Genomic DNA, 6,453 nt, shown 5'->3' on the forward strand with positions numbered 1-6,453 from the left:
GGTAGTAGCGCATTGCTCTCGCCCATACACGCACTCTCTTCAATCTCTCTCTCTCTCTCTTGCCTCCTCCACCCCCCTTCCCCGGACACACCAATCCTTGCCAATCACCATCTTTCTCTGGACGTGCACTCCAGCGCCACCACCTGGCGGTGGTTCTGAGAACTAGCGAGAGGACACCCCCCCCCCCCCCGCACCCACAACGACATCCGGCTAGTCAGCTTCCCGACCGGACACACGCTGCCTTGCTTTAAACTGTCACGTGACTGCTTGTAAGGGGTCGTCCATTAATCACGTGATGTTTTTTTTAGCAAATTTTTAACCCACCCTCCCCCCTAGTGATTTGTGGTGAGGTTTTAGACTTAAGCCCTCCCCCCCCCCCCCCCAAATAAATCACGTGTATTTTTTTGGTTAAAAAATATTTTTAAACATTTCAGAATATTATCTTAAAATATAGGTATAATCTAATTTAATTCTGGAAAATTAAGCACAGCATGTATATTCGGCGCCAAAATCACAGTCTTACTGGCGACTGGCAAGCCGAGCCGGGTGGTTCATGTTGCGGCGGGCGGGGATATTGTTGCCTGGCTACGGCGAGTCAAGGTCACACGTCCCTTTTCGGTTTAGTAGAAATCGGGCGAAAAAATAAATACACGTGATATCTGTCTACACACCTCCTCCCCCCTTGTGATATTTCGTGATTTTTCCCGACCCCCCCCCCCCCCCCCCTTTCGAGCCTCACGTGATTAATGGACGATCCCTAACGAGTGTGCGATTCACCGTGAAATACATTTTTTTAATACTGCCATGCCGGATCTTTCTCCAATATCCATACAAAAAAATCTCATTGGCCGCAATTTTTTTTATTTTTAAATATCGCTCCATTCAGAGAGATTTTTAAAGTCGTAGAACTGCTTTCCTTGACGAGTTGAAAAACCTGGTTATGTTTGCGTTGAATTGTAAACAGTTACCTCAAAATTGCTTTACCCTCCTCCCCTCCCAAAAAAGGTCCACTCACCACGAAAATGCTCCATCCCTACTGTCACTCGCGAAATGATGTGCGCGCGTGTCTGCCAGCCGGTTAGTAATTCGTCACATTTCCGTGTTCATGCGAAAATATTAATCTTACGAGAATACATTACCGTAAAGTGCATATTAAAATTTCTTCCTACGTTTACACACCTCATTATTCTGACAATTTTAAATTATTTTAAATAGCGAAAAGTTTACGAAACAGTTTTCGATTTTGGCCAAAATTGGTTGATATTATGTTTCCCTACAATATGGCTATAATATTGCAAAGCCAGCCATAAAATAAAATAAATGGGGAAAAATATCGTACAACATTACATTCAAAAATTATATTTACTTTTAGTTCCAATATTTGACATATAACACACATATATAAATATATGTGTATTTCAAATCCAAATTTTATTATTGAAAGTTTCGAAACATATATACGAATAGTTTATAAATCGAAACTAAAAAGAAAGACCAATTGCAATATGAAGGGAAAAATGCACGTCTTACTCAAGAAGTACTGTCGATATTTAGTTAAAATTATTATCTTGACTCTTATTATAACACCTTAAATACGGCGCAAGTCATTGTCATAAATTAACTGACAAACAAAATACAATTGAATCTTTAGTTTTGTTTAGTTAACAAAGCTTTTCCCGTCACTTCGATAATATTAATTTAAACCAATAAAATTTATATTACTTACAAATATGTATTATTTCTCAGGTTTATCTTGTGTCACAAACATTTCTTGATGGGTTTTAAAATCAAAGATAAAAGAAAACACTAAAAAAAAAAAACTTAACGTTTATACTATGTTATTAACACTGAGTACCAGTGTATTTATTTTTCATACAGGTAAAGACAGTGAAAAATAACGCACTACTATTATTTAGCGCTTTCTAAGTAGCAAATTTTGCAGAATTTTAGTACCGAAGATTTTATCACACTTTATTTACAAAAATAAGTAATAGTGAAATTTTGTGTTTAAATTATAACATATTAATAAGGCCCCTTAATAATACTGGAATAACCTGGAAATATTATTCTAAAATTAGAAGTAATTAATTTACCAATTAATATTTTTTTACTATTCTATACTTTTAAATTGGTTTTACATGCAACTGTTGATTTTTTAAAAGAAAATTATAGGTACTTGGAATATGTTGTTCAGTTAATACCGGAACTCATGCAGTAAAAACATACTATATTCTATCTTTTTACTTTAAACAATTTGTTAGGATAATTTGTAACATTTATAAGGGATACAAATTACATTTTAAAAATATGTTATTAAAACCCATCACTTATTCGATTTGAAAACAATGGTTAGTCAGTCATCTCATTATATTTTATCACAGAAAATTAATCTTGGCAAATAGTCTTGGATGAAATTAGGAATATTCTTATATTATTTATAAGTATTTTTTACGCATTTAAATCACACCTCGTGGACTTTAACATGTGTTTGATACTTGAATTTTTTTAATTACGTTATTTAAATGCAGGCCATTATTTGAAGCAGGTATTTCATAGTATAATACACTTGTCTTAAATTTTTTGAATCTGGATTAAAAATTAGCAATAAATACACCCGCGGAAAGTGTATGATGGTTACAGCCACGATTATTTAGTGGACTCATTGGGTGGCAAAGTAAACTTGAAACATACATACCTCAACCTGTTTCAGGTTGATAATTGGATTGCAGTGCTCTTGACACGTCCTTGACGACCCCTGAGCCAGTTGCAAACAAGGAGAAGTGGTTACCCAATCACTTGTAACCCACCAAAGGATGAGATCTTGTTATCGACCAATGAGCACTCAAAAAAAAAAAAGATTAAATTATGTACAGGCATTTTGAGTCTAGTCTGTAACTAAATGAGGCTGCGAAACATTCGTGGCTTTAATGATAGCTTTTAAAATAGCAAATATTTACTTGGAAGAAAGAAGAAAATTTATGAATTTGCTTGGAAAAAAATTGTGGTTTTGAAAAAAAAACCGTTATTAGTAATATGAATGACGTCTTGTTTTAATTATGAAGGCAGGTGTGCGGGGTAAAGATGTTGGCAAAAGACGTGTACATATTTTTGTGGTCGGGACAGTTTGTTCGTGTGGACGTGAAGGCGGTGGGTGGACTGCAGCGCAGTTGACGTGGGGCTACGAGTTTGGGATTAACGGGGCGACTGGAGCGACGCGAGTTAGGCGACGGTAATGATGAAGGGCCGCGTCTGGTGGGGGAGGGGAGAGGAGGATTCGAAAGTTCCAGCAGACGTGTTGGTGGTTTGCGACCAGGGAGATGGGAGGGGGGGGGGACATCCCTCGAAGGGAATGCTAATTAAGGGTCGTTGCCAGACTCCTGGGTTTTACTCCCTCCCTGACACCCTCCCTTCGCCACAACCCTGATTTCACTCGACGTATGTGATAATCTGGTTGCAAGGGCTTGCGTCGCGCTCTCGGTCGTTGCACCTGGAGGGTACGGGAGGAGGGGTTGGTTTCAAGCGCAATTTGTCCGCTGGTTTTACCCGTGGGATAATCGCGTCTGTTACACGTGACGTCGGTTGCGCCGGGGCGTGGAGAAGGGAAGAGGGGGGGAGGGGGGTGTCTCCCAGAAGTTCCAGGCCCTTCATCCGGACCAGAACCCGCCTCAACCGCCCAGACGGTTGCAACGTTCCCGTCTGGCACACGCCCTCGCGGGCAATTTGCGTCAAGTCGTCCCGTCGCGCGCACGTGTTCGGGATTGGATTAAAGGGCGCATGCGACAACCATGGTCGCATTCTCCCAGACCACACCGCCGCCTGCCTCCCATCAAGTCTGCGGCCGGGGAAGTCGCTCGGCGCATCGGCTCCACTGGCGATGCACGTTGCGACGAGGGGAAGGGGATAAGCAAGTTTCAGCCTTGATGTGCGCGACGGGAACCTAACTTCCCGCCGCCCGACGGTTGTGAACCAGGCGTCAGTGTGACGCGTCCTTAATTCGCCACCTCTCAAAAATCAGTACCATCGGGATGAGTATGTATTTCTCGTTCCAGGTCATTATATCATTCTTTAAGTCTAACATGGTTGAACTAGTAGACTTTTTAGAGGCTTAACTTTAACATAATAAAATAAAATAGTGCATATCCTTTTTTGCATAATTAGCTGGCAAAGTTGAATTTTAAAATTTCTGTGTAGTAGATATGGATAAGAAGAAACCAAATGGAATAAATAACAAGAAAAAAAGTAGATTTAAAATTATTTCAGAATGATGATTTAAAAAGAACAGGTGAAATTAATTTTTTTCTGGCATAGAAACTAAACCATATCACGTAGCAACCAGTAAAATTTACTTCAAACCTAAAAAGTTCCATTTTTATATTCCATTTCATTATCCTTAACCAAACTGCACAAACACGTTAAAAATGAAACCTTGCTAGCTAATTATGTACAACGTATGCGATATATAATTTTTTTTTTTTAAATTTTGTGAAAGGTCAGCCACTCAAAAATTCTACAAGTTTAACCACGCGGAACGTAAATTTAATATAATGGCCTGGAACGGGACGTACCCTCTTAAACCCGCATTTCCCCAACTGTTACTTGCGAAATCACCACATGTCTCTTTTCGAATGACCGAAAACGAACCCCCCTTAATAAAGCAAAACGGCAGAAGGACACTTATCACTTTTAAAAACTGTAAAAGATGAGACAAGTTAAACGAGACAGACTGTAACGACGATTTTGTGTTTGCATTTATGTTACATAGAGGCTGTAGCCAGGATTGTGTGAAGGAAAGGGGGGAGGAGTCCAGTATAATCATTATAAAAAAAATTATGAGTAAGTTTTCTTAAAAATTGAATTTTAAAAGCAAAAATCGATTATTACATTCATATCTCAGGAAATAGTAGACTTTTATAACTCCGACATTTACACATAGAAATTTAAGTAATGATTTTACTTGAGAACGGTTAACTGAACCTTTTATTTAATGGTTTTTAATACATTGTTCATAAGTCAATTTTTTGATTAATTTGCTAACACAATAAATAAGTACAAATTAAATAATGTTGTTAAATACATTAAACACACTGTCAAGCTTGTATGAAAGACATGGTTACAGTAACACGTATACAAACCCACATTAAATACTACTTAGTACTAGGAAACTAAATTCCTGCCGCTTCTATGTATGAGGCTTGTTGAACTGAAAGGGGGTGGAAATGCGTTATGGTAGCCCACTAGGATTACAATAATCTCTCGATAAACTTACGTGGCTAAGTTGTTATTTTCTCTTTCTGTCTTCGCTTGTGTTTTATTGTTTTAAACCATGGAAGGGAGGGTCCGGACCCCATATACCTCCCTCTAGCTACGTCCATGTACGTGTGTCCCTAACACGATCAGACGTTTATAGAATTAAATTCGTTGAATGCAATATATTGACAAATGTGAATGCACTTCCCAGATTTTATTCAATAAAAATTGAAAAAAAAAAATACTCTTATTTCATTAAAAATGGGTTCTTTTGATGCTTTTTCATGTAATTACATTTGGGTACAAATAATTTCATTGTATCAAGTGATTTTTTTTGTTATATTAGGTTTCCGATTCATTTCGGTATATGTGCATGTATTTCATTTCCATTTGTATCGTTTCAGATTATTTCGGTTATTTCACATTAATATGTACAGTTAGGTAATATTTCCACATATTTCAGTTCTTTCCTTTCATTTATTCCGTTAGAATTCAAGCATTTAATAATTGAAGTTCGATTCAATTAAAATACACTTATTTCATTACAAATGGGTTCTTTTGATGCTTTTCATGTAATTTTACTTTATTTTATTTATTCAATTACATTTAGGTACAAATTATTTTATTTGTATTGTAAAAATTGACCTTGACATATGTAAGACTTATAAATAATTTTTCCCCAGATGTTGGTTTGCTTGTTTCTGGTTTATTTTTATCAGAGGAGTGTCCGCGGCACACCGCGACCAGGGGAATTGCAGCGCGAGCACCACTCATAGAAGACAAACACCATAACTGTCCTTAACCACTCTGCTGCGAAAATGGGGGCTCAGACACTCTGCCCCCCCCCCCCCCCCCCCCCGCGGGAACGATCAGACATCCCCAAAAGCCTTGGGCATAAGTCAAATTCAACGTACAGAATTTTTTTTCTTAGCCCAAAACTTCGAACGACACACACACACACACACACACACACACACACACACAAAAGCACAATATATTACAAATCCATTTGCGGAAAATTATTTAAGTCCGTTTTTAACCTTGGAGTGTTACACCCCCCCCCCCCCCCTTTTTTCATAATTGTAGGGAAACTTACACAGACCTTTAATAGAATTTAACGTATGGACACTTTCGAAATTTGGGGGGGAGGGGGGGGGGGGAGTGTGGCTTCGCACCCGCTCCCATTCTCCTGAGACGAATTCGAAT

The sequence above is a fragment of the Bacillus rossius genome, chromosome 16, assembly GCF_032445375.1.
Source record: "Bacillus rossius redtenbacheri isolate Brsri chromosome 16, Brsri_v3, whole genome shotgun sequence".
Taxonomy (NCBI): Eukaryota; Metazoa; Arthropoda; class Insecta; order Phasmatodea; family Bacillidae; genus Bacillus; species Bacillus rossius.